Raw genomic sequence first — 27,071 nt, 5'->3', positions numbered from 1 at the left:
TAAAACAGAAGATAATGCTTTAAAGGATCCATTCAGGCTTATTCAGTTTTAGCTCTCAACGCACTTTAAGTAGAGACTATAGAAAATGTAAAAACAAATAAACAAACAAAAAACGTTTCATCAGATCCTTTTCAACTATCATGATTAAGTATTTAAGGCAAGAGTCAGTGGACACAATAGAAGTATACCAAAAACGTTTCATGTTTGCTTTCTATTTTATGCTGTAGAAATCAAAAAGGCAAATAGATTCTTCTTCCTTAAATGCTTACATTCACTCTGAAAAAAAATAGTGTATTTAAAGCTACACAGCTGATTTTCAGCATGTGACCTCTGATAAATGTCAGTTCTGACCTCTGATAAATGTCAGTTCTTTGGACAAATGAAGAATCTGCGTTTTTTTTTTTTAAAAAAAAAAAAAAAGAAGAAGAAAAAAAGAATAGAAACAGAAAATAGACAGTGACAAAATGGTGTTGAGGCAGATTTCAGGAAATATATTTTCTCTTCCAATGTTACATTCCAAGATATTTTTATAACACAGATATTGAAAACAGATTCCCATACAATTCTTAATCAGTTACAGTAGCCACTGGAGTTAGTGGTTCCTAACATGTGGCAAATATATAATATTTCTAATTCAAGCCATGCCATGGTGGTATTTCACCAACATTCCTTATGCTATTGTTACAATTCCACTAGTTTCACAGTATTTGATTTTGTTCTGAGAACATAGCATCTCCCTTTCTGATATTAACGGCAAGCTGTACAATCATAATAGCCATGGTTCTTTCCATCCTAATATCTCAAAATAATTTGACCCTTACCTCCCAGTTTTGTAGATGGAGAAACTGCAACTGCAATATGAGAAGACTCTCTGGATTCAGCCAGTAGTAAGCTTGTTGTAGGGCCTAGAATGGAAAATCAGCAAAAAGCAAAACACCCCGAACTTTACATAGCCTATTTTGTTTCATAAACAAAACTCGTCCCCCACAGTGGCCAGGGAGAGGGATGCTCCACTGGAAATGGATGTCATGGTCCTTCCACTGTCACTTGGCATTGTGAATCTGGAGAGGAAGGGGCACAGCAAGGTACAACCTGGCGTGAGCACTCCTGCACACAAGCCATGACAAGCCATGTGGCACGTGCAAGTCCTCACCCTGTCATTTGCATCAGATTCAGACATTAGGAATCCACATGCTCTGGGATGGGGCGCTAAGTCTCTTATTAACACACTACAAAAAGTATTAATCGTCTGTGAGATGATCATGATTATTTAGGGAAACTTAATGTTTATACAAAACACATTGAAATAAATCACATTAATAAAATCTACCTGATTTCATAAGCAACTTGTACCTAACACTTAATATTTTAGTAGCCATTAAATACTTAATTTACCAATGGATTAACTAGAAAATTCTGAGATAAAAGCTGTAAGAAGAGACTTGAACTATTAATTGAGTGGTGAGAGAGAGGTCTTGAAAAGCTTGTGGCAAAGCTATATCAAAGTGTGTAAGGGAAACCATTCCAGTTTAGCTATTATGCAGCAAGTGAGAGTTTCATATGAAAATTCAAAACAAGTTGCTGTCATCAGTCAGAAGAAGCTGAAAAATCCTAAAGAGGTGCTGATCACAACCCTGGATGGGCTTTTTGTTCTGCATCAGTAGCACTAAGAGTACGAAGTGGCACATTTTCCTAAGCAAAATTATTAAACTGGACAGAAAAAATGGTGATGGGTGAAAAACATGAAATCTGGAAAAGCTGGTAATTGTATTTCAAAGTTGACCTACTATTTTTACATCCACACAAAAAGAATTCATGTTGATTTTTTAAAAATGATTTCAAATTGATCTGAATTTGTATTTTTCAACACTTTCCCTTGAAGTTAGAAGTAAGAAAGCACAAACCACCACCTAACCAGCAGTAGGGAAAGGCTCGTTCCAGGGCTCACAAGGATGGTTATCTCCCTCTTGTGTACAATACAACAGTGGCTAGCAAAGTACTGCTGACTTATCTAAAGCAAATGCTGCAGGCAAGTTAAACATTTTGAAATAACCTTTCTACTTTACAACAGTTATTCACATACTTCAAATGCAGATTTTAGTTATCTTAATCTAAAATCAAAGTTCCTGAAGAGCAAGACATATACCTGGATTAAAAATTGACATTCTTTTTTAATTGAAAGTGCATTTTAAAAATGAAATGCTAGATTAAAAATTAGACATTTGAATATGATCTGATATTTGAGAAATTTCACCACCATAGTCACCAAATACACAATTACAAGAATTTGGCCTCTCTCTTTTTAATGTATCATCAAGGAAATTTGCAGAAATGAAACAAGCCCTAAACTAATGGTGACCACTGCCCTTCCAAGCTCAGTGCATTTGTTTTTTCACAAGGACATCAGCAGTATATTTAGCACTAGGGTGGAAACAGGGGAGGTTGGACTAAAAGACTCATATTACATGTTGCGGGTCTCATATTCCCACTCTTGTGCTGCTCCTGGATTTATGACCTGCTCATTTCATGGTTTCGTTTGAAGCATTTTGACAGACAACTGCTTCTCTGCCGAAAACTCAGTAACAGTTTTAATGTGATATCCTAGATGTGCATGAATCATGGTTCTTCACCAGGAAGGAGAGAAAGCCTCCCCCAGAAAGTGATACTATTTTGCTAAAACAAGGTAGTGGGATTTTGCTGGTTTGGTTGTCTTTGGATTTTTATTTTTTTTTCTTTTTAGGTCACATCATGCAGATGAAGCAGCAAGTGAAGGGGGGAATTAACTGCATGTACACTAGGTGCCATCATTGCTGCTGCATATATTCAACCTAATTGTAAGAGAGAATTGCTCCACATGAGATCAGGTGAGGCCTTAGACACATACAGAGTTAAATATAGAGACACTGATGAGATACTAAAGCTGAGATATTGCTGCTGACCACAGAGCGTAAATTAAAATTAGGTACACATGCTTCTGGGAAGTTTGCCAAGAAAAAAAAAAAAAAAAAAAAAAGGAGAGGCAGTCGTCATTGCTGCTTTGCATATGCTAGGTAAAAATGGAGCTCTAGTTGCTGTTACCAACCAAGCAATTGTGCTCAGAGCACGAAGCAATCAGTGCTGATGAGACAAATGAGGAAACCAGCTCTGAGAAAGAGTTCAAAGCACAAAACCAGAAATGCTTCAGCATTGTTGGCTTTAGAAGCACAGCACTGGGACAACTGCACCACTGCCAGCTGTTGGTGTAGCATGGTGGTTTGGTTTTGGTGTGTGGTGGTCATGGGTATGTTCCCCCGCGACCACAGACATAAAAGCAAGTGAAAAAAAAAAAAAAAAAAAAAAAAAAAAAGGTTCAGGTGTAGAGTTACAGCAGGAGAAAGCATGGATATTGTAGAAGCAAGAAAGGTTTGAGCAGGGCTTTTGCCTTTCATAAGGAGGTATCAAGATCTGAAAGCAGTAAGGTACACTGCTGAGCGCAGACCAGAATCAAAAATATTTGTATAGAGCTGAATTTCTTCAGCAGGCAAAGTGGAGGGAAAGGTAATAACACTGGCCACAGTATACCCCATAACAAGAAAAAGATGAACAGGATTCCAACCTCTAACATCCTGTACTAGACTCAAAATTAAGATTTATTTTACTAGGTGACACAAATTGAGAGGAGGAATGAATGGTAAAAGCTAACAGGAGCAAACAAAGGAACAGGTGACCTACATTATTTCAGTTTCTCTGAAAGGAATCAAAGAAATACTATCTGATCCAACAATAAACAGACTATTATGACTTTTTAGTGAGGTCAAAATATCTTCAGAAGTTCTCCACCAGTCTTTGCTGGTAATATTGGTCCACATACTTCCATATTCAATATTCAGAGCAGATGTGGCTGCTGCCTGCAACCTCAGCATGGCCAGCAGTGTTGATGCATTTCTGCCACTGTAACCGCGGTAGCACCTAACAGAGAGGGGCTCTTCAGAAGCAATCTTTCCTGTAACCTTGCAAGCAACTCATCTCACCAAATGCTTTCTTGCTTGCTTAGCTTTGTTCTGGATCTTACATTAGCTCCGGGTCTCATCTCTACTATCCTGGTTGTTACAAGATCTCTCTTATGTAATTCTTGTTATCATTTAAATGTGCGAAGTTGTCGTTTATAAATACTAAGTTAGACTCCTCTCTACACCTTTACTTACTACTTTACTTACTACTCCTCTCTAGACCTTTATGTCTAGCATTGGATCAAAAAGCCTCTACATTCTTCTCTCTGAGAGAAAAGTCTCTTCTGGTGTGAGAATAAAATTTTGGGAGTTTCATCTTGCATGATTTCCAGAGATCCTCAGTAAGCAAAGAGCATTCATACCCTTGTCTCACCATCTCAGCCTCTCACAGGGCTGGGCGTCAAGGCTGTACCCAACCATTGCTAATCCGAAAAAAAGAATCACAAGGGAACAAAACAATGCAGATGCAAAAGCCCAATTGCCGGCATTGTATTTCTATATGTGTTGGTAGTTCTTTTCTATGTCATTTTTGGGATAATAAGTTGGACCTATGAGGTATCCTCTTGGGAGATTTCCTTTCTTGTTCCAGCCTCCGCCAAAACGTTGGTGGCAGCACTTCACAGGGGTCTGTAGTCCAAGGAAACATCACAACCTACAGAAAATAATGAAACAACTGGCTACAGAGGCCAAATTCATTCATTAGTCCGAAGTCTCCTTTTACCTCAAATAATGTTTGATGATGAAGAAAAGTTTGAGACCAGAATTTACTTAAGAACATAAACCAATATTTCCATGTGGTTTCTATAGACTTGTAATCCAGGAACAACATTCAAGGGTTTAACAGCATAAAAGGCAACATCACCAACCGCTCACTCTCAATGACCTGCATTAACACTGAGTCTCAAATCACCTGCAAAAAAAATACCATGGTGAAAAAGTAATCAGTCCTGATGTTAATGCACATTTGTCTGTGTGGTATTATCAGACAGTTTTGAAGTTTGAGCAATTCTCTCACACATAAAGAAAGCATTAAAACCAGTCTGAAGCAGTCAAAGTACATGGGGGAACACGTGCTTCGCTGCTTGCTGGCAACAATCTTTTCCATGGGTGTTTTGCCAGTCTGATCAGGCTCAAGGCTGCAGGACTGAAAGAGAATCTGATTAAAATATACATGGACACGTGTGTGTGTGTGTGTATACACTCACACATTTTTAAGTGCTAAGGAAAGAAAGGATGCATGGAAGACTCTTTTTTAAAGCTTTGGTGCAGAGCAGGTTTAAGGAAGTCAGGGACAACTGCTCTGGATAAGCTGATCTGAGATTAAGAAAAAAAAAAAAGGAAATGATCCGCTTTGATGAAGGAGTTTAGAATAGGTACAGCTGCATTGTGCAGGAACAGGAACTTGATAATAAAAACTCTGATGTGGCGTTTACCCCAAAACATCAGTGAGTAAAAATACAGGTACATCCACAGAGTTTAGGCTATTCTGGTGCAGTTTAAATCACTTCAGAGCATCACAAGATTTGGGGCTTGCTTGAAATTAGTCTTCTGGTGATTATTTTGGGTTGCTTTGACCAGCTACTGGACGTTTATGTCTTTTTGTAGTTGTGTATAGTGGGAGCGGGATGCAGCATCTGTAGGAAACAAAGTTAAGCATCAGGAACCAGTCATTTAAGGAAAATTACTGCCCTGAGCCAGAATCCATATCACACACAGTCTTTGTCAGGTTCATCTCTTTTGCTTATTAAGGCTATCTGCATGGGTTGCTACTGTCCTAAAGTCACACATACTGAAGTCCTCTTGTTCTTATTCATTTGGGAAACTTTCTTCCAGTCCAGTACAGCTGTCAGTCAGGGTGCAAACTCTTTGAGAGCAACAAATGAGCCAGATGCATAGTTCAATGGCCAGACACTTCAAGTCATAACAAGCAAGTGAAGCGAGCTAATTTTGCTTGCAAAAGAATTAGCTTTTATTAGCCACTAATACCACTTTTTGCCCTTTAACCAGCTGCAGCTCCATTGACATCACATTTTGGGGGGATTACTAGTGGCACGTCTGGATGTGGAAAGCTTAGAGGGCTTTCTAGAGCAGCCACCTCTGTACTAGTACAGCAGAGGAAAGGAGAAACTTAAATTACCACACTGTAGATATTCACATGGCATAAATCTTGTAATTCAGACCACAAATTGTGCAAGGCATTTTTGCCCGTGTCTAATTTTTATCATATGTTAAATAGGTACATGTATAGATATGCAGTATATGGCATGCATATTAATAACTTAATGAATTGAGGCCAGAGAACACGTACAGAATTGCATAAATACATATCTATGTGTCATATGTATAGTTGTGTGCGTGTGTGTGATCATGTTTAGTCCTGGTTCTGGAAACAGTGATGAAATACCATTAAACTGTGTTTTTCTATCTTCTCCCTTTCTGTAAAACTGAGGTGAGTGAATAGCTTAGCTGCATTCATAGACTCTAAGTTCATATATATTTTATATAAATCACTATGATTTATAAACCCCAGCTAAACCCCCCAGTGTAGTTACAATTTTTCCTGTGAGTGTCAGACTGCACTGATACCTTATAACTTTGTGATACTGCTGTAGATCAGAGATCAAAATCAAACTGCTGATCTCAAGGATTAGACCCCCCCAAAAAAATACCAAATCTATTTTAATCACCTATGTTATGTCCTACACAGAAAACAGAAGAAGCTCCTAAGATCCCAACCAGTTAAGTACAGGCAAACTAACTTTATTTCATTTGAAAGGGTTCAAAGTCCAAGTCAAGAGCAAAGATATTTTCTATTCTGAAGAATGTCTAAAGAAACAAAGCACAAGGAAGCTGCATAGGTTGTACATGCTGAGAGGGAGAAAAGAATCTCAGAAAAATAAATAAATAAATAAATAAGTCGTTAAACAAACCACTTGCAACTTTCCATTAATCACAGCCAAGCTTTGCAGAAGAGGGAGAAGGGTGAATATCACGGGATCTCTGTAAAGGTATTTCGGTGGGGAACTCAAACTAGTTGCATTTGTTAGTAACTTATCACATAAAAAGGCTCATGAAGGCAACTGATGCCTGAAAGGGGGTAAAAAGGCAGTAAAGGAAGCCAGTAAAGGCAAGGCACAGAGAGAAACTTACTTTAGGGTTGCCTACCTCAGAAATGATGGTGCAGGCCTCTGCACACCAAGAACGTGCATTAGCCACTGGACGAAATATCCTTGCTGTTTCAGGAAGCACAGCATCACCATGCCTCTCCCATAGCAACAAGCAGTCTCCCAACAGCTGGGCTACAATTTCCAACCCCATCAGCCTTTTTATCCCTAGAGATAATCTAATAAGGAGTAGGTCCTGAAGCGATGCATTTCCCCTACAATAGAACAGCAATGAGATACAGTGGCAAATAATGTGTTCTAATATAGCTAGGATGCTTGACGCTCTTCAAGCCCAGAAGAGCAAAAATAACCAAGGAGTTTGTGTGATTTCCTTTAACATAAGTGACATTTTCTGTCAACCGGATGCATGACTAGCAGCATTTCTAATATCAATTTTCAATCACTTAGAAAACTAGAAAGAAGTCTTCCTTGGGATTGAACTGAAACTTCTGATGGGCATATTTGAGTATATAGCAGCTGAAACATGGAATCAGACCCTGATTTTGCTGTTACAGGTGGGATGTACAAAAGAAAGGGAGCTCTTTCTTTCCAAAAGCACACCTGAGCAGAGGAAGCCAACCTAACCACACTCCAGGCTGTGCTAATAGAAAAACAAAATCATGCGTAACTTTTTGGACAGGACGAGGAGTGGGGTTCTCCTTCTGCCACATGCCAGCTTGGCTTTGACAAGAAAACCATAGGTATTCATCTCATCAGTAGTTGCAACAAAGAGCATTTGTCTTTGCCTTTCCTTCTGATCATGTCCTTGAAATTCCAACACAATGGATTCTTAATCTGGAAATTCTTAATGAAGTTGGAATCACCCACTTTTTATGACTAGACTGGACAAGTTCCTACATAGTATGTAAAAGGGCAACCCCTTAAACATTTATCTGGCACAGTGCAAGAAAAGTTAAGAATGCAGCAGACAAAATCCTGAGCATCTTCAGGGAACACAAACCCTCTCCCACATTAGCAATACCAACTATCCTCAGCATCATGACAAGCAACACCACCTTTGCATTTTTACTTCACGTATAACCCCGGAAATACCCGTGTGAATGGAGGACTGGTTTTCTAACTAGCTAACTGCTTATGCGCCCCAAAACAGATCTAAACAACAGGACAGCTTGTGTCCTCACATTTCCTCTGTTGCTGTCAGGTGCTGCCCAGAGAGGACAATAATGAAGGAGAAAATAAATTATGTACAGGGAAAGCTGCAAGGAAATACCTACCTTGTTAATTTCCCTTGCAAACAAGCAGTAGCTATTAAAGGTTATACATGTTTTGTCCAGTATATAGAAAGGGGGAAAAAAATATTTTAGAAGGGACAATTGCTGCAGCATAGTAGGAGCAGAGATTCCCATTAACTCCAGTGAAGCTCATTTACCACTGATAAATGAAAAAGGAAAACACCCTTCTTAGGAAAAGCAAAACACAAACAAACAAACCCACTTGATAACATGGTTAAAACATAGGTGAAGGCAAACATGCTTTCTATCAGTGCAACACCTACAGCAGAGGAAAGCAGTAGTGAAGCAGGGAAGCCACACCAATACATGCCCGCTGCAAAGACCCACCCTGAGAATACACTGCCATGTACCACAGTCAAAATGTCATCTGCACTCTGTGACGCTGCCAGGGATACTGGTGGCCTCAGCAAGTTTGTGGATTTGATGTATCAGGCAGTGAGTTGCCATTGACCCACATGGAAAGGACAAACCTGAAAGGAAGGATTATGACTGGCACAGGCAACTTGGATTAAATTTGTATAATGGGTTAAAAAAAGGGGGGGGGGGGGAAGCTTGAATTTTTGCTTATACTTCCTCCCCCATCCCCAGCAGAGCTGTCATTATTAAAGAGTTGAGAACAATGTCAGATCTCACGCGGAGAGCCAGCACAGCACAAGAAGGGGAGTCAGCGCTAAAGCGATTTTATGGATATATGCTTTCAAATGAAATCAAAACGTCCCCAGTGTTGCAGCCTTTCTGCGGCTCCCAAGGCTCTCCCAGCTTCTGGGGGTTGTTGGCAGTTGTCTAAGGACATCTTTTAAAGGGTAACTTGAAAAATACCGCAGCCTGGATCTGTCATAAACAACTGGTCGCTGTCAAACGTGGGACGCTGCTCTGCTGGGGAATGAAGCAACAGGAGGGGTTTTACAGTCCCCTTGCCTCCCATGCAGTCAGCTCTTGGCCACGGAAAGCATGCAGTGGTGTCTAAATTGGGCTGTGGGATGGGGGAATTACCATTAAGTGAAATCTCCACAGAGAGGCATCCTGCCCACCACCGGGTAACAGGTATCAGGAGTTATTTGTCCCTGGTCTCACCAGCAGAGCAGCTTGCCTACCAGCTGCTGAGGATGTCTGGGGGACATAGCAGAAACTGTGAGGCCTGCAGAGCAGAGCTGCTGCCCAGCGAGCTTCGCGTGCTCCTCCCCGGCCTGCTCGGCCATCGATGGCAGCAGGGCTGGGGAGCAGCATCAGCGCACCTCAGCTTCTGCCAAGGCCTGCCCTCCTCTTCCTGGGGTACCGTGGTGCTCCTGTGAGGCACGCTTTGCCCTAAGTTGTTCAGTAAGGGGGGGATTGGCAATGGTTTCGTGTTACTGGGCTTCTTTTTATATCCCCTGCTGCCTCTTTCAGGCCCTATCCACCCGCTTCTTGCGACTATTAATAAAGTGTCCCTTCCTCCAGCTGTGAGAGCAGGCTTTGCAGCCTGTTTTTAAGCTATTGTTGCACTTTTAACAATTAAGACTTCACAGCTTACACTTCATTACTTTCTTTCCTTGAATCTAAAGTGCATTTTTAAAGGAGCCATGTCAGCTGACATCTAGTCTTAAAAATAGGCATTCAAAAAGCTAAAACCTATAGGCATGCTTTCAGGGCTTTTTTTTTTTCTTTTTTTTTTTTTTTTTTTAATTCAACACCAGTACTTCTTTTAAATGAACTTTATTCTGCAACACAAACAGTACTGCTCTGTACTAGGAAGAAAGAATGTGAGGGAAAAAGGTAAGTCTAAGCCAAGTGTCCTGACAGCACCCATGCTCATGCTGCCCTTGTAAAAAACCTGTCCTCTTGTTACCCTGCATTGGCCTGATTCCCCTGCTTGATGGACAGAAAGATGGAATACATAAAGTATGTATTATAATACATATTTTATATCTGTCATATCTATTCCCATCTAACACAGCGAACACCCATCTTGCCACCATTGTAATACCACACAAAACCTAGATAAAGCCACAGAACCAGGGGGAGGTAACAGCAGAGAAGTCACTTTGCTGCTGCCCGCAGCTTGCTCCACAGCAGAGTACGTGCTCAGGGCTCCCACATCGCCATGCCCAAATCTGCTGGCCTCAGTTCTGCAAACTGAAGGCCAGACACTGAAATTGTGGAGAGTAAATGAGGATTTTCATTGCTTCCTTTTTTTCCCTTCCATTTTTTCCTTCCCATATTGACACACCACAGACAGCCAAGTTTTAGAAACACATGCTCTGTGCTCCTTTAAAGCCACCCTTCTCTAAAATTTCTCAGTTTTAAAAAAAATGGAGGCACTCAAAATAAACAATCACTTTGAAAATCTTGGCCTATATCCCAGTAGGGAGTGAATCTAGTCACGTACACAACCACCTTCAAGCTACACAAAAATGAAGCATTAAAACATTAAAACCACGACAGACAATATGGAAACAAAAAGTTCAATATCATGCAGTAGCTAAGATCATGTAGCTCTTACTTATCTACTTCAATCATAATTGTTTATTACTTGGTTTGTTAGCCCCTGCTATGAACCAGAACCCCAGCAACTTGAACAGCAAACCAAAACACACTTCCTATGTGACTGAGTTTAAAATATGTGCAGTCAGAGCCAATATTCTGTGTTACATTTTACCTGTGCTGCTTCCTTGTCCTTAGCAAATCCCTGAAGCATAGAAATCCCAGATTTCTTTCACTGACTGCTGCCATTTCTGTCTTTCTGAAGTGACTTCACCTTCCGGAGGAGTTGTTACCTTTGCAGTTCTGGCATCATTTTTGTTCTATTGCGAATGTAAAGCTGTACACAAAAGGTATACACTTGATTAGTATTCTTCTTTTCTTTAAGTGTATTTGTTCACAAAACCAAAAAGCATGGCCAGAAGTAGCAGGAAGCGTCAGTTCTTGAACAATAAAACTGCTGAAAGAAAAAGTTTTACAAGCAAGCTCTGGTCCACAGAACACAATGTAAAAGCTGTTAGATTAATCTATTTTCTAGGGTGGAAAAAGGAAGGAGAAAAAAGAAAAAAAAATAAAAATAAAAAAAATCCTTGTATGCTATTATCATAAAAGATGGTGAAAAAAGATGGGTATTTAATCCTACATAGTATTTCAGTATTGAAGCTTTGTTTCATAAACTGGAAATAGGTACTTCTTTCAGATTTTTTTAAAGTAAAAAAGCAAAGCTTTTAGAGTATTTTGGGAAGAAAACAGATTTTCTACTATCCATTATTTGAAAAAATTTGCTGGGTTCTTTCCGTATTGCAGGCCAGTTCTCATGAGGGACTGTCTTCATCCCTCATCCTCTTATAGGGGATGATGACAGCCATAACATACCAAGCTGCTCAAAGAGATCTAAGACACTGCTACTTAGTGGCAAAATACCAGTTAGCTAGCAAGCTCAGACCAGCAAGGAGACTGGGAGCAGCAGGCACAAACTATAAATTGTATAAGAAAATACACCATGAACTGGAAATGCAGAATTGACTCAAAAACTAAACAGCCCCAAAATGGAAGGCTCCATTTTATTTTCTCAAAACAACAAAAACCCACAATATTGAAAAATTAAGACAATTTTTTCCTTCTTTTTCATAGCACATCAATTTTTCAGAAGTTGCATTATAATGTCATCTTGATGGCAGATTCCTGTCCTGACTAGAGCTCTCTGAATCCCCAGTGTTCCTTCCATATACCCTAAAAGATAATACTATTATCAAAATCACCTTTTAATATGAGGCATAATGAATGTTAGGGCACCATATTGAAGAAGATCTAGTAATATTTTCTTCAGATAACTGAATATTTTATTCAGGAAACTCTGCATTAAGGAAAAATATGGAGCTTGGGCTCCTGAACATACAGGTATCACAATGCTGCTGCAACGCAGGGGAACAGAGTTGTTTGTCAGTTAATGTATGGAGCTGGCCAACAGGTCTCCTAGCTTCTTTGCCAAGCTCTGCCACTGACCCATTGCAGCTTTGCAGAAGTCATTTTGACTGTCTTTGAAAGGTGTAATAGGATATCTGCTCCCTTGAACAAGATGTGTAACTTATGTCTGCATACTACTTCAGAGATCCTCATTAGAGTCAGAAATGGCCAAGGGAAATGGAAAGTGGAAGCATATATAACAAATGGATATTTGATCCCATTCTTTAACCCTCTGTTTTATTAAATAGCATGCCCTTCCTCCTGCAACTATATTTGAGTGGCTGCACACTGTAGCAGTTCCATCACATTTGACTTGCTATTCACCAGCACATTTTGACATTATTTCAGTTGTAAAGCAATGTTTTTAAATACAAAGACAAAACAAACTCATGAGGGAAGCTTTCAAAATAAATACTCCTCTTGGGTTTTCTTGTTTTCTTCAGAGGGACCAGATTGCTTCACGCCCCCACTCAGCACAGGAACTGAAGTGATGGACATAAGAGGAGCCAGCTTACACCACTGAAATGCCCACGGTTGTTTCAAACAATCTGCAGGCCTGTTGAGGCTCAGGGCTGCTCTATTTTTCAGTCAGATGAAAATGCTGCTTGAAGCTGCACAAGGAAATAGCTAGATGTGCTCCAGCTTTGCATTTTGTGCTAGGGAAAAATAAGTGAGCAGGCATGGATGGGTATAACTAGTGTCCTGTTCTCCAGCATCACCTCAAAAATCATGATTATGGCACTTGAACAGCCTTTCCTTTCACTCAGCGCTTCCCCACAGCATTTGCAGGCAGCATGCTCCTCTGTCACAAACAGCAGAAGAAGGAAAATTTCATTCGACTTGCCTATGGCATATGCACCATGCAAACTCATTCCCTTATGTACTTGCTCCTCCTAACAAACGGAAATTTTTCATTTTCCTGTATGACAGGCAGGGATCTTCACGAGCCCAAAGCACAGATGGCATGCTTGCCTTCATAATACGGTTGAAATCTGGGAGAGCCCAGTTGGAAGAGCCCACAATGTCTCTTCTGAAGCACAAGCTGTGTTGTCCGTGGGCAAAAGGCAGGCAGACGGGGTCTCTGATTGCCAGTGTACAAAAGGAGCCTGCATGCATGAGAGCCCTTATCACTGGCAGACTCCAGGACCTGCAAAGTCAGAGCAACGAAGCCCAAAATACATATATGCAGAAGGAGCAACAAACTTTCCACCCTGATGAAAGCACAATGAGGAAAATCTTTCCGACAGATTCACAGCTGGTTTCAATCCACAGCCTAAGCATATCTAATGGGCCGCCTTTATCAGAGAAGCTCTCATAGGGTTCTGGCTGCTACTGAGGGCAGTTTGCCACCATGCAGACCCCTCAACAAAAGTCAGAGAGGACACAGTGTACTTGCAACGCGAACTGAGGCATGGGGTAATAGAGACCATCTGCTACAAATTCTGGCCCCTCTTGCACCTTTATTAATCCATCCCAACTCCTAAGATCTTACTGAAGTTAATGTAACTGCCCTGTTAGAGTACCAGGAAAACACAAAACATACCTTTCAAGAATCCTATGACTTTTTGCATTGCTCTCAGGGGTAAATTAAAGGATTCTACTCATGTGAACATAGAGTATCACATGGTCCCAAAAGCTCTGGGGTGAAGCCCTGGCTTCTCTGGAGATGTGACAAACTTTTAGTTAAGAGAGGTTAAGCAAAGCTACCAGCGTTCAGCAAAACCAAGACCTTTACGGCACATACTATTGACAAAAAAGTTCAAAACCCCACACCCATTTATGAAAATCTGCACGTTGGGAACTTGCTGAGCAGTTATTGTGTGCGTGTCATGTAGTAAGTAAAAAGTACTTCAAATATACATAGCTTTATTTTTCACCCCAGTGGCTTACAGATTTGTCCCGGGACAATAGAAGTTTACAGGGAAGGGAGAGATGTCTGTGATTAAGGCGGCTTTCAGCTCTTCTTCCTACAGATACCCCATGGATATTGCTGTATTCTCCAGAATCTGAGCTTCCACTTAAAAAACAATGAAGTTTCTAGCCCATCTGGGTTTGCGGAAGCAGAATGTAAACAGATGTACTGTTGTCTTATTTTAGAAGCTGTAGCAAGCCAGACTGAAACAATAGCACTAAGAAATGTCAACTGCTCCCATTCATCTCAGTGGGGTGGGGTGTTAACTTTGAAGCCTAATTGTGACCACTTTAAAGCCAACCTTTTAACCAGTTCACTGCTGTTGCCACACCAGAAACTCTAAAGTAATGAACTTACCAGCCTCTGGATTTGTATGCATCGCTCTGAGCTCTCCCACTCACTTGAAAAGGACACTGCATTACAATCGAGCTAGCTTGAATATTCTTGTGCTTAAGAAGTTAGCTGAATTGTTTGCTACTGTCTTTCAAAATTAGGGTTAAAAGAAAGTCAAGGGTGAAAGGTTGGCTTCATTGTTGATGTTCTCAAAAGTGCAACACGTGGGGTTTCGTGCTTTTCGCTTTGATCAGGGTGCACGGATGACCCTTAATTTCAATAAATTAACCTGAGAATAATTACTATTGAAATTACACAGTAAAAAGGAAAAAAAAAATGTAAATGGTAACATGTATTTGCAACAACCGAAATGGGGGAAGACAGGAGGACAGAGTCTTAATTTCCAAGAACCTGTGGCAGACATTACCTTAAATCTAAGGTGCATCAGACCTGATTCTGAACACACAGAGAAACTGCCCTTCTGAAGATGTTTTACATCTAATTTCCAAGAAAGAAATCGAAGCATTCTGCGTCAGTTGTCACTTTTAAGCCAGCACATGAATTTTCCTTTGGGACTAACTGAAGACTAGCAGCTCTCCAGGCACATTTCTGCAAACATGGTTTCAGATGCTCACAGGAACTCATAGTTGAAAATTATCAGGGCGAATCACTCCAGCTCATGTTTCTGAGCATCCAACGGTCATTGAAAAGTCAACACTAACATCACCACAGCACTACTCTGGCCATTGTTAGTACATCCACAGTAGGTACCTTAACCAGCAAATGATGAGATGTCTCAAGAAGCCCTGAACATGTTTATAGCTACCAGCTCACTGGGACTGAAACAGGAAGGGGAATATCTCCCAAGTTAGCTTACAAGTTAGTTACATGGCTGAGATAAGGGAATAGTATCACCCAACAGTTTAAATGAATAGTATCATCAGCAAAAGACCTTAAACAAGCAGCTCGGATGGGAGTAACACCTCTAGTTCAGGAAGTGGCAAATGGAAGAAAGCAAACTAGAAGGATTGGCATAACCCATGCTATATTTACAGAAGATAAATCCTTGATCACACAGTTCTCATGCCTGAATAAAGCTGTCTTTACTTAGGAAGGTCTTGAATTGGTATGAGTGCCTACGTGTGGTAAGGAATAGAGTTATTCTGGTAGAAAGGGGAAACTTTCCTGTCTACACAATGCCTAGGTGTTTGTGGAAACAAAGCCCTAATTCATGCCATTCAGGTTCTTTTGCCTGCTACAACAGACAATGCTCTGATGCTGTTATTAGCAAGTTATGAATGCACAACCCTTCCACGTGTAACTTCCACTGCAAGCTGGGCATTTAGGGTGCTTGGAGTTTGTCCTGACTAATAAAAACACAAATGCAAAATACTGTTATCAAACATTAGTGTTTCCTGAATCTCAGTCTTTAAACCACAATAGAATATTTGTAAAACACTCGTGATAGAAAAAAATGAAAGAAACCTAAAAGCCTGCAGACACTGACTTCATATGAGAAAGGCCTGGTAAGAGAGAGAGACATTAATTTTCATTGACTTCAATCAGCTGCTGCAGGATGATCAGTTCTCTGTAGAGGTGCTGAATACGATCACATGTACTTTCACAGAAGTGTCTGAGTGCTGTTGAACACATTTTTTGCAAACGCTTAGAGGTACAGAACAAAGACGGCTGAAAACAGACTTGGTAAGTTTACAGTTTTACTTTATCACTGCATTAAATTCCCATTCAACATCAGTCAGGCACCACACACTTGTTACAGAAAGAATAAACAGCCTCGTAAAAATTAGACTCTCCACTCCTTGCTTTGCTTCACAGCCCTCCTCAGCTGCTGGCACACGAAACACCCCGCTGCTGGCTGTGCAGAAGCCCATGGCTGTGATGTGCCCCGCTCCAGAGCTACGCTGCCGGCACGAGCGGGCGGCGGGCAGGAATGCTGATGCTGGCAAGGCTGCTACCGCGTTTACTTAGCACTCATTTCTCTCAGTCTGCTTCAGACCAGAAATGCAGGCAATGAAAACCTATTCAACCTCTGAGAACCTCGGCCGCTGCAGGGAGCGGAGCGGGGTCTCTGCAGGTACAAGAAAGAGGCATTGAGAAGACGCTCCCATTCAAAGGAGGCAGAGAGCAAGCCCCCAGCTGTCTCTGGTTACCTTTTATTGGCATGAAAGGGGGGAGGCAGGAGGGGAAGGTTTCAGGACAAGCGAAAAACAAGCTTTCTAACATTCACTGTTCAGCCTCGAAACAAAAGCTCGTCGAGTTTAAGCTAACAGAACTTAGATCCATTTCTTTCCATTTAGTAATTTATTATATTGAAGAGAATGAAAAAGCTGTTTCAGGTAATGGATTAAATATTACCCTGAAACAGAAGCAGAGTGGAAAAAATATGCTTTATGAATCCAGCAAGTTTCTCAGGCAAATAAACAGCAATCATCAAACACATGAGAAAGTGTAGTATATTAGTAGGTATCCAAGGATCATTGGGTGAAAACATTTACATCGGGATGATAGCTGGACAAAACAGCTGTCACGGAAGCCTTATTAAGCAGAGGGTATAATCTGTAAACACTCACCAACCAAATTAAACTGAGGCCTATTGAGACAGGACAGAAATGCCTGGTTGCAGGGCAGGGCAGCTGCAAGAGTGGCCCTGGTGGGAGCATCACTCCCTGAAAAGCCCCCAGCAGCCGGGGAGGAGGCATGTGGCCAGCAGACACCCCAGGCCTTCTCAGCCCATGTGGGCATGCAGCCCACAACATCCCAACTTTGCTACCAGCTCAAACAAAAACAAGTTTTGTAAGCCTTGTTTAACCTGGCAGACCCTCCCCCAGGCTTGGTGGATGCCCAGTGGGGTCAGTCCATGCCATACTTTAGGAGAAAAGATCAAAGCTTCCCCGCAAGCATTAGAAAAACCAGTGCTCCTGTGTGACCACGGGCAATTCACCTACAGCCAGTCCTGCTGGAGACCAGGGTGCAGAACAGGACCCTGAGGCAGCTCCAGGCACCTGATGCAAAGAATAAAACAGAAGCACTACTGCTGGGTTAGCATGCACAGAGTCTCAGTTCTTCCCCTTAAACAAGGACCATATCATGTTCCAGCTTTGAAGGATCTCTAAAGAAACATGAAGTCCTCAGATGCTGCAGTGGAGCGGACTCCCCAAGTATAGATCTAGAGTGCCTGCTAAATACATTCAACAGTAAATTTAACAATTTAACAGATTACTTTGGTCAGGAAAAGATAATAATCATAAAACTTAATATTTACATACTTCTCTATGCAAACTCATTTTTTCTGTAGAGGTGTACAAATATAACTAATCAGCCATCTGAGGACACATGGCCAAAGCCTTGGCTTCTTGATGAACTGCAGAAGTCTTTTAAACTATGACCATACGCTCCAAGGTTTGTTGCACTGAATCTAGGCAACGCAAGTTTAAGGGCACTTGAGTAAATAGCTTGAGTCAGCTCAGAGCCCTTTATAATTTTAGGTGTTCTTGATGCCACCTAAATTCAGGTGGGTACAGATACACATACAGACACAGACTGAGTCATTAGCATCTTTCATAATTTTTGAAGAGTAGAATTTTGCATCTAGGTTATCAGGTTTTGATGCAGTTTTAATTTCATGCCAGCTTATCTCTTAGAGGTAAACGAGCCAGAGAACAATCATTGTATGCTAGCTACCATCTTAACACACAATGAAATACAGAAAAACAGGAAGGATTTATTTGGAATCCATTTACCGTAGAATTTGCTGTAAGGGAAAATACCCAAGAGTTTATGTAATTTCTTAAATCTTTGAAGATGTTAAATGGATAACTTAGACAAAGTTCTTAGAAACTTCAGAAGAAAAAATATTTTACTCATTACAGTAAGTTGTGATTTTTGTTTTTTTAGATCATTCTCTTAATATATCTTCAAGCAAACATGGCCTGCCAAATATTTTAATCAGACTACTTCTGATCTGTAATCTCTCCAATATGGAACATATCTTAATAAATCATCCTACAGACTAGAAGAACCACTAAGAACAAACTACAGCACTCGCAGATGGGGCATACAGTAGTCACTCAGCATTATTCTAGGTGATATGAAAGGATAGAAACAGTGATCAAAATTAGGGTTGATACATGGATGTTTAAAAGTTGTTGGGTAATGTCTTGATTCCTATCAGGTGCAAGGCACACTCCTATAGAAACTTCAGTCAAATCAACAGGAGTCACCTCCACTGACATGAACAGGATTTGGTCAAGTCCTGGTGTTTAGTGATGTAACATACATGTCGAAGAGCTAGAAAAGGTCAGAAGAAACAGCATTTTAATCTTCTGGGCTTAAAAGCTAGATTTATTCTTTTGTCTCGTATCTTCCTACAAGACACACAATACATTTTGGAAACTACATTAAATAGATGTAAAGAACTCAGCCTTACTTCCCTAAAAAGATCATTTACTGACACCTTCCTTTCATCTCGTCTCAGATTTTACATGGGTGGCAAATTTGCAGGTGGTAGGATAAATACTATAGCAGGCATCTGCTAAACACAACGTGGTTGTGTTGTGCCATCAACACTGCAGTCTCTCCTGTGTGCTTGGTGGCGTTCTCTGTTTTAGACAGCATTCTGGTTTATTCATGTCCCAGTACTCCCCTCCCAATTAACACCAGCTCGTTTTTCATTCAGGTCCTCCTTTCCCACCTGACTCCTTGATTGCAGAGCTATTTTAGCACTAGTATGGGCAAACTACACTTCCATTTCTACTTCTACTGTTAGAGGAAGTGTATTCTATCCCCCTGTACAGAAAGGACACTGCTCCTGTATCTGAGCTCCTACACATGTAAATAACATTGACAGAGTGTTTAGGAGAGTCCTGGTTCACATTTCTGTTTCTGGGCCAAGTTCAGTTCTGATATGTGCTACTTGACTCCTCCTGCTTTGTCCTTGATCCCATGCCTTTCTCTTCTACTCCCCACGACCCATGTGGAAAAAGGAGCTGGTTCCACTAGAACCAGCAGGATTCTGTCCAAAGACTACTCTGAATCCAGCCCCACATTACCACAATAACCCTACTATTACCTTGGAAGTGTTACCATTTCTGGAGAAAGCCTACCACTTTGGTAACACATTGGCTAGGCAGAGAAGTAGCAGTCTTTGAGGATATATTTTTTTATTATTAAAAATGAAACTTCTTTTTCCCCATTTAAACATATGGGCAGTTGCACCCTTGTTTTAGCATCCCTCCTAGCCAGGGCAGAACAAACAGAAAGCTTTCCAGGAATGGCCTTCAATGAAGAAACAAAAGTGACTTAAGAAGCTCAAAGCCACACAGAAAGTCTCTTCCCATCCAAGAACTAGAATAATGAAAAAGAGAAATCCTTGCAGCAACATTATTTGATCATGAACAGAACCAAGCTCCTGACACATGGCAGTAAATGCGGAAATGACAGTGCCTTTTAAAGCTGCTTTTTCCTGCAAGAAATCTAGTAATAAATAACATCAGAAAATACTAAATTATTTTAAAGTTTTGTTTCAAGTATCATGACCATTACTTTCTGATATCACTGGTAACTCACATATGGATCTTGCTAGGAAGGTTTCATAATCTGATTCCCAAAGAATGCAATGAGAAGACAAGAAAAGGTTTGAAACTGTGAAATAAAACAAGTTATCATCAGAAACATTGCATGGACATTGAGCAATGATATTTACACACCATGAGATGATAGCTGTTTAGGGGTGTTTTGGTAAATACTTTACTGACTCACTTCTTAAGGGCATTTCTGAAGTAGCTGCTCTTGAAAAGGAGACAGTAGACAAATTTTAGAAGAGCATGCAGAGGTAGTTGCATCAGAGGTAAAACAGATTAATGAACAGGGTTAATGAAGCTTCAGATATCATCAGTTGTTTATCCAAATGTCTGCAGTTTCCTTTGGTTTAGAAATTAGGCTTACAAGAACATACTGTATCTGTCAAGCCAGACATAAGCATCGAACTTTCCCACCTTATCTAGACTCCTCCACCTCTTTTTCTATATTTGAGTGCTAGGCTGTATATGAATGGATTTTATTTTATTTTTACAAATCTTATGGAAAAAAACACCTCCTAGTTTGAGTAAATCCTTCTCTATCTAGATACATTTACACAGAGTCACTGAAATCCAGTATGAATACTCTACTAATACTGCGTGCTGCTGCCACAGTCTCATAGAACACACTGAGGCTTTACTCACAGCTTTAACTCCTATGAAGTAAGCATGAGTTATACAAAAAACTTCCTCCCCACCATGGAGACAGAATGCCCTACCAATTAATTGCACGGCACACAAAAACAGAGCACTTTGGAAGAGGAAGCAAGGATTACAGCATAACTGTTTGATGCTGCGGGGGGGAGGGGGGGGGGGGGCAAGGCATAATTTCACTTGTTCAAAGCACCTGGGCTGAACACTCTGTTCTTATCTTTTATTCCATGTAACAACTCAGCCAGCTGATCTTTGTTTGGATAAAGAACTTTGATGACCTCTAGGTCCACAAAGCTTACCTCCCTTCTATCAATCATTACGTAGACTGAGAACTGCAGAGTTTTATGAAGTCCTTGGGAAGAGCTTTTCCTCACAAATTTTAAAGACACCCAAAGTATTTTATCTTCAGAAAAGGTGCAGTGACCTTTCACAAGAGACTTTGCCTCCCCGTTTTCAGGTGTTGTGTTGTTTTTTTTCCCTGCAAGGTGACACTAGCAGGATCAGTTTCAGGAAAAAAAAAAAAAAAAAAAAAAAACACTTGTAAACACTGTGAAAACACAATGTAAATTAGAGGAACTCAGATTCAGTGCACACAGGTTTTGCACCCCTTTACAGCCCTTGCTAGGTTACAGCTAGCAACCAGAGATGGAGGTCTGTATGCTTTCTATTTATGGTTGTCCAAAACCACCTAGAAAGATAAAAAGATGCAGCTGTGATGTACAGTGGGTTGGAGTTTCAGAAAAATAACTCCACTCTCATATCTGTGTAGGGTCACGCTTACACAACAGGAATGAATGGTTTGTAATTGAATCAGCTGAACTGGCCTTGTGTAAACAAGACATGATGAAATTTAACTTTTGTCATATAACTTCCAATATTCGGCTGCATCTTTTTCTAAGAAATTGCAATTCCTGGGAATCATGAATCTTCCATGAGGCTTCTGAGGAACTGTGAGCACACAGTGAGAGAATAGGTGACCAAAATTAATTCCTTTGTCCAGTTTGGCAATTAACTAGCTCAGTATCAAACACTAAAGTTTCAGCTGGCCATTAAATCTGCTAAAGGTAAGCTATTCTAAACACTAATTAAACTATTTGTAAATTGTTCTAGGATGTTTTAATGTGTTTATATGCCTTGTTCACAAACGTTTCCAGGATTTTAAGTAGTTTAATATCCCCAGTAAAGACTGAGCCTAAAGGCAATACATGTTGATGTGATAAAAAGTCTCTCTTCCTGAATGAATATACAACTCAGTGCTATATAACTAACGCAATGAAATCAGCTCTGTCAAGTGGTGTAAGCCAACAAATCACAAACCCAAGAGAAAGTCCACAGGTAGAACACCCAGCTGTTCTTCCCAATATCATCCTGCACTTGTGACCAGTATTTCCCAAACTAAAAATAAAATCTCCAGCTCCCCTTTTGCCCCAAAGCAAAAAAAGTCAAAAAACATTATAAAAGGATAATATGCATATAATCGTCTATCATTAACTCACCTACCAGACTACATAAGCAGAATCTCACTTCATATTAGGTCTCTGTTTTTTATTTTTCATTTTTTTCTTGTCCACAGTAGCATTATTAGTAACAATATTACAGATGGATCTTCTAGAAAAAAACACTCACCAGAAAGCATCAAAGAAAAGTATTTCAGCATTTAAATTAAGCTGTCTTGCTACCAGTTTTAATAGTATCTAGGCTATATTCTTTCAGGTTTCTCTGGGGAAAAACAAACAAACAAACAAACAAACCTAAATTTCTGGGACAAGGGGGTGTGAACAACTGTTGGAAACAGAAACAGAGACTTTGCCATAAATATAAGAAGAGGAAGGATGCATCCCAGAGGCTCTTCCATTTTCACCACTTTAGGAAAGGACAAGAAGTAAGACAGCTCATGTCTGCGCTGGCTTACTTTGTACATTCACTGCTGTTTCATTACTTTAGCATAGGGCTCAGTAAGAGGTTTCTGCTTAGGACTCCATATTGGTTATTACCAGTTAACACCACAAAGAGATAAATCACCATCAGCAAGGCAGTTATTTCATCAGGAGAGAAAAGGAAAAGAAACAGGTGCCAGAAAATCTCAAGACACCTACCCAACACAGTGAGAAAATCAGTGTGAGGGGCCAGTGGCCATTTCCCACTAATAAAATAAGTAGGGCATTGTCTAAATTAAAATATTTCTGACAAAATCACTGTTTCAACACAACAACATTAACTATGAGACCAGCTGGTATACTATATCACAGAATCACAGAATTTCTAGGTTGGAAGAGACCTCAAGATCATCAAGTCCAACCTCTGACCTAACACTAACAGTCCCCACTAAACCATATCCCTAAGCTCTAGTGGGGATATCTGGGATATCTGTATCAGTGAATGAAATCTGTTAGTGGACATGTCTGAGGACTGTGGCCAACTGTCCTCCAAATGGTCCATGCCTAGGTCAGTAACCTCTCAGCCTGCGAAACTGGGTGGCTGTGTGCAACCTGTCTCTTGGGGATGATCTGCAGGATGCCCTACCTCTAGGGAGTGCTCTAATGGGCCACAGTCAGAGATGACAAAGTCCCAGCACATGGGAACATTCCCAGGCAAGGGGAATTAACTCATCATATATATGCAGCACTAATGTCTTTTTAAACTACCACACAAATACCTTACTCTCTGGGGCATATTCTACTTTACATCCACACGTGGAGTCATAGGAGGCAGTCACAAGTGACTGGCAATCCTCTGCTGTTAGTAAGTGGTATCTACAAGGAAAATGATAGAAGTCCTCTCTGCTGTGCCCAGGGAGAGGCTGCAGTTTTCAGGAGCAAGGTACCTGAGAAGTAGGTACACTTCCACATCATCAAAACAGACAGAGACCCTGGAATGGACTCCCTACAGAGCATCTTAAGATTTTGTCTTACAGGGCTTTGTAATACCAATCTTTCAAAAGTTTCAAGCTGTAGCACATGCATTACAAACAGTCTCTCACCAGCTATATTTGCATTCATTGTTGCTCCTTAACCTGAAACCTCAGGTTTAAGTAACTGCCAACTGATACTATCAATGTTTGGTTTATGAATCATCCAGCCAGCACATGGGCCAAGGAAGAAAACAGCACCTTTACAAACATGTCCTAATTTTTCTGGGCCATGCAGAGCAGGAGCAGTGGGAGAGGGGACAGGAAGGATTTAGTGTCTGTACCAAAATACATGTCCCAGGCTTGGGCTATACCTGTTAGGCACATGTAAATTCACAAATCAGGTCACAAAGAGAACAGCAAGACAACAACTCTGGGACATTAGACCTAATGTTTCAGTATAGTTTCAAGTTTCAGCAAGAAACTTTCTGCTAACCTTTTTCCTATTTAAATTTGCTCCTTCACATAAGCCCCAGATTTCTTTAAGTATTACTTTTTCCCCCATGGGGTACCAAACATTAGAAAAGAGAGAAGGGATAGAGAAATTACTGCTCAAAGCAGAGTGATTTAAAGAGGAACTGCCTACCCTCCCACGCACACCTGCTAAGGACAGTTTTGCTAAAATCAGCATAGCATTTCCCTTATGGAAAAGCACTGAATCAAGTCACTCTCGTGTTTTTGTTGTTGTTGTTGTTGTTTGTTTGTTTGTTAATTTTCAGCCAAATTCGGCACCACCCCAGAACCCAGCAGAGTCTATCTCTAGGGGTGCTGAGCACCACAGCTGGCCACTGGCTCTGACAAAAGAGGCAGAGAACTTGCAGTGGAGAGCAAGATGCAGCTGCCAGCCTCACTCAGATTATAGAGATACACAATACGCCCAGACAAGAATCATCTGGGATACATTAGGCTGGGAAAGCTCTCATCCCTGCTAGCATACCTGCTTTTATTCAGGGCAAGCATCACTGCAACAAAAGTTATAAGTTAGGCTAGGCTGATAAAATTGTCTGTCAGAATCTGGGCTGGCTGCTCTTATCTTGATACTAAAATTAAATATTTCTACAAAAATTAGCCTTGACTTTGCAAAGTAAATCAAAAGCAATTTGTTTTGTTTAAACTAGTGGATTGCAGATATCTGAACAGAACATAAGGAGGGGAGTGGAAAATTTTGTATTACTAGGCAATTCATTATATTTATCTATGCTGCAAAACAACTTTCAAGGGTATCACAGTCTCTGTAAATTATTATAGCTTCTAAAACCCGGTCACAACTTGTACCGGAACAAAACCAGAATGCAATTATTGACTTCATTTTTTGAGATCAGATCCTGCTAGCAATCATTCTGGTACAAGTACATCTATGTTTCAAGTGTTTTTCTTTATACCTGCATTCTTCATTCAAAGGTATGGACACTTACACTTTTGCAATACGTGGTTAATGTTTGGGGCTTCAGTCTGAGAACAACAAGGCATCAGCTTCTTTCATGTTTTTTGTTTGTTTGTTTTTCAGTACTTCCTTGTTTCAGCCTAATCAAAAGCATAGGCAGCACTATGTTACTCAGACTTCTCCCATGGACAAAAAGCAGCCCCAGAAAGTTGCCTGGGCTCCCTGTGTGGTCAGCAGCAGTGGGCAGGCCATTCCCAGAGGCACTTATTTCCACCACCTCCACTCCCACCTCCCCCAAATTAACACAGGTGGGATGAACTGCCCTCCAGACACGCTTATTTATCCTTGCTGACTATAAACAGGGCTTAGGTGACTACATGCATTGCTCAAGATAGGCAAGATGCATCTGTTACTGGAACCAAGCCTCAGGAAAAAAACTCCTTCAGTCAGAATGCGTGTGCCTTTAACACCAGTAGCCCTACCCTGCTCTTCTCTCAGACTGGGGTCATCCAGCAACAGAAAGCTCTACAACTGCCCTAGCTTCCAGCTATTGCTGGCACAGGTCTTGAAGCTGGTTTTTGACCTTTCTGTGTAAGGTAACAGTGCTTGCTCTCCCCCTCCCTGAAATGTACAGGAGATTGAGTAAAGCAGCAGAGTGAAAGCATTACCAGCACTCTGTCAGGCAGGAAAAGAGCTAAAGATACGAGGTTCGGGAATGCTGACTTTCTTTAGGAACTCCTACATTTTCAGCCATTTATTAGAAAAGGACTTATATTTCTGAAGTAAGGTCTGTAGTTCCTCTCTCTTCTGAGGCTATAGGTTTCTCTGCCAGACTATGATGAAAAGGGCCCTCCCTCACCCATCACAAGCCAATGCTGAAGTCATCCTGTTATTCTTTTTCACCTTTCACATAAATTGAGGCTTCTCTGTGGAAGCCTTGCTGAGAGGTACATCTCTCATTGTCCCTTGTTCCTCTTTGCTCTTGAGGCCCTTTTTAATCCCAGATTCCTTTTGCACATAGTTCAAGCAAGAATGGTTCTTGGATTTCAATGAAGGAGGATTCATACATGCAAACAATGCTGTTTTCATGCTGCACATGATCACCTATCAAATGATCACCTATCAAAACCAGAAATCTTTTGTCTGAAGCAGGTATTGTAAAGACCTCTAAGTAGGAGGTCTTACCTCTTGTTTGAGAGCTCACCTGCTGTGCTTAACTATAAATAATCAAAGCATGAAGGTAGGAAGACAGGCCCCTTTCACACCACAGCATGGTTTGGTAGGTTGCTGCTTTCAGCAGGTGGATGTGGAACCAGCCACAAGGTGACATGGTTGCAAGAGCCCCCGTCCTGCCTGCAGCACTCAAGAAATGCTGCAAAGGCTCAGGCATTGCTCACAGTACCCTTACTTCCATCAGGGAAAAGCAGCAGAATCTACCTCTGCTCTCAGTATTAGGTAATGTTCATCCTTGAGGCTGTACTTAAGGATGTATTCAGGGACTACCTAGATTTTGTTTTACCTGCTGGTAAGCATTCTGGGCTGACCTGTGCATGTCAGGGCACTGCAGAGCATACATACCTGCAGAGGGACTCCTGGTGTGTTCATTTCCATCTGTCCTCACAGCAAAGGAAGGGTCTTTTGTAAACCGTTGTCACTGTCGCTTGCAGGAGGAGGTAGGACTCACAGGCAACCTGAACTTGGTGCAGCAAAGCCACGATGAACACTGCAGGCTTCAGACCACTCCCAAGATCAGTTCAGATACGATGCAGGTGTAGCCACAGGCATTCCTTGCGGGAAGAAGAGAAAATTGGATAGCTGCATGTTATGTACCTGTGGGGCTGTTAGCACGATGAGAATAAAGTGAAGTAAGATTGAGAGGTGTATCAGGACATTTGGGATGGATCTTTTCCACTCAGCGGGAAGACTTTCCCACTGAGCTGAGCTGCTGGGGAC

At 40.9% G+C, this 27,071-nt stretch overlaps 2 long non-coding RNA genes across 2 annotated transcripts; both read right to left on the bottom strand.

Moving 5' to 3' along the window:
• Positions 1-14,330: 14,330 nt before the first annotated feature.
• LOC118164665 lies at positions 14,331-26,595 on the bottom strand. The gene is made up of 3 exons (XR_004749594.1): positions 25,150-26,595; positions 21,647-21,774; positions 14,331-14,341 (listed from the first exon to the last, which is right to left on the bottom strand). It is a non-coding gene; the product is annotated as an uncharacterized LOC118164665 (long non-coding RNA).
• On the bottom strand, positions 16,277-20,194 carry LOC118164664. Its single transcript, XR_004749593.1, has 2 exons — positions 20,132-20,194; positions 16,277-18,883 (listed from the first exon to the last, which is right to left on the bottom strand). It is a non-coding gene; the product is annotated as an uncharacterized LOC118164664 (long non-coding RNA).
• Positions 26,596-27,071: the final 476 nt, after the last annotated feature.

This window comes from Oxyura jamaicensis, chromosome 3 (assembly GCF_011077185.1).
Source record: "Oxyura jamaicensis isolate SHBP4307 breed ruddy duck chromosome 3, BPBGC_Ojam_1.0, whole genome shotgun sequence".
Lineage (NCBI taxonomy): Eukaryota > Metazoa > Chordata > Aves > Anseriformes > Anatidae > Oxyura > Oxyura jamaicensis.
This window is presented reverse-complemented; position numbering and strand designations above follow the sequence as displayed.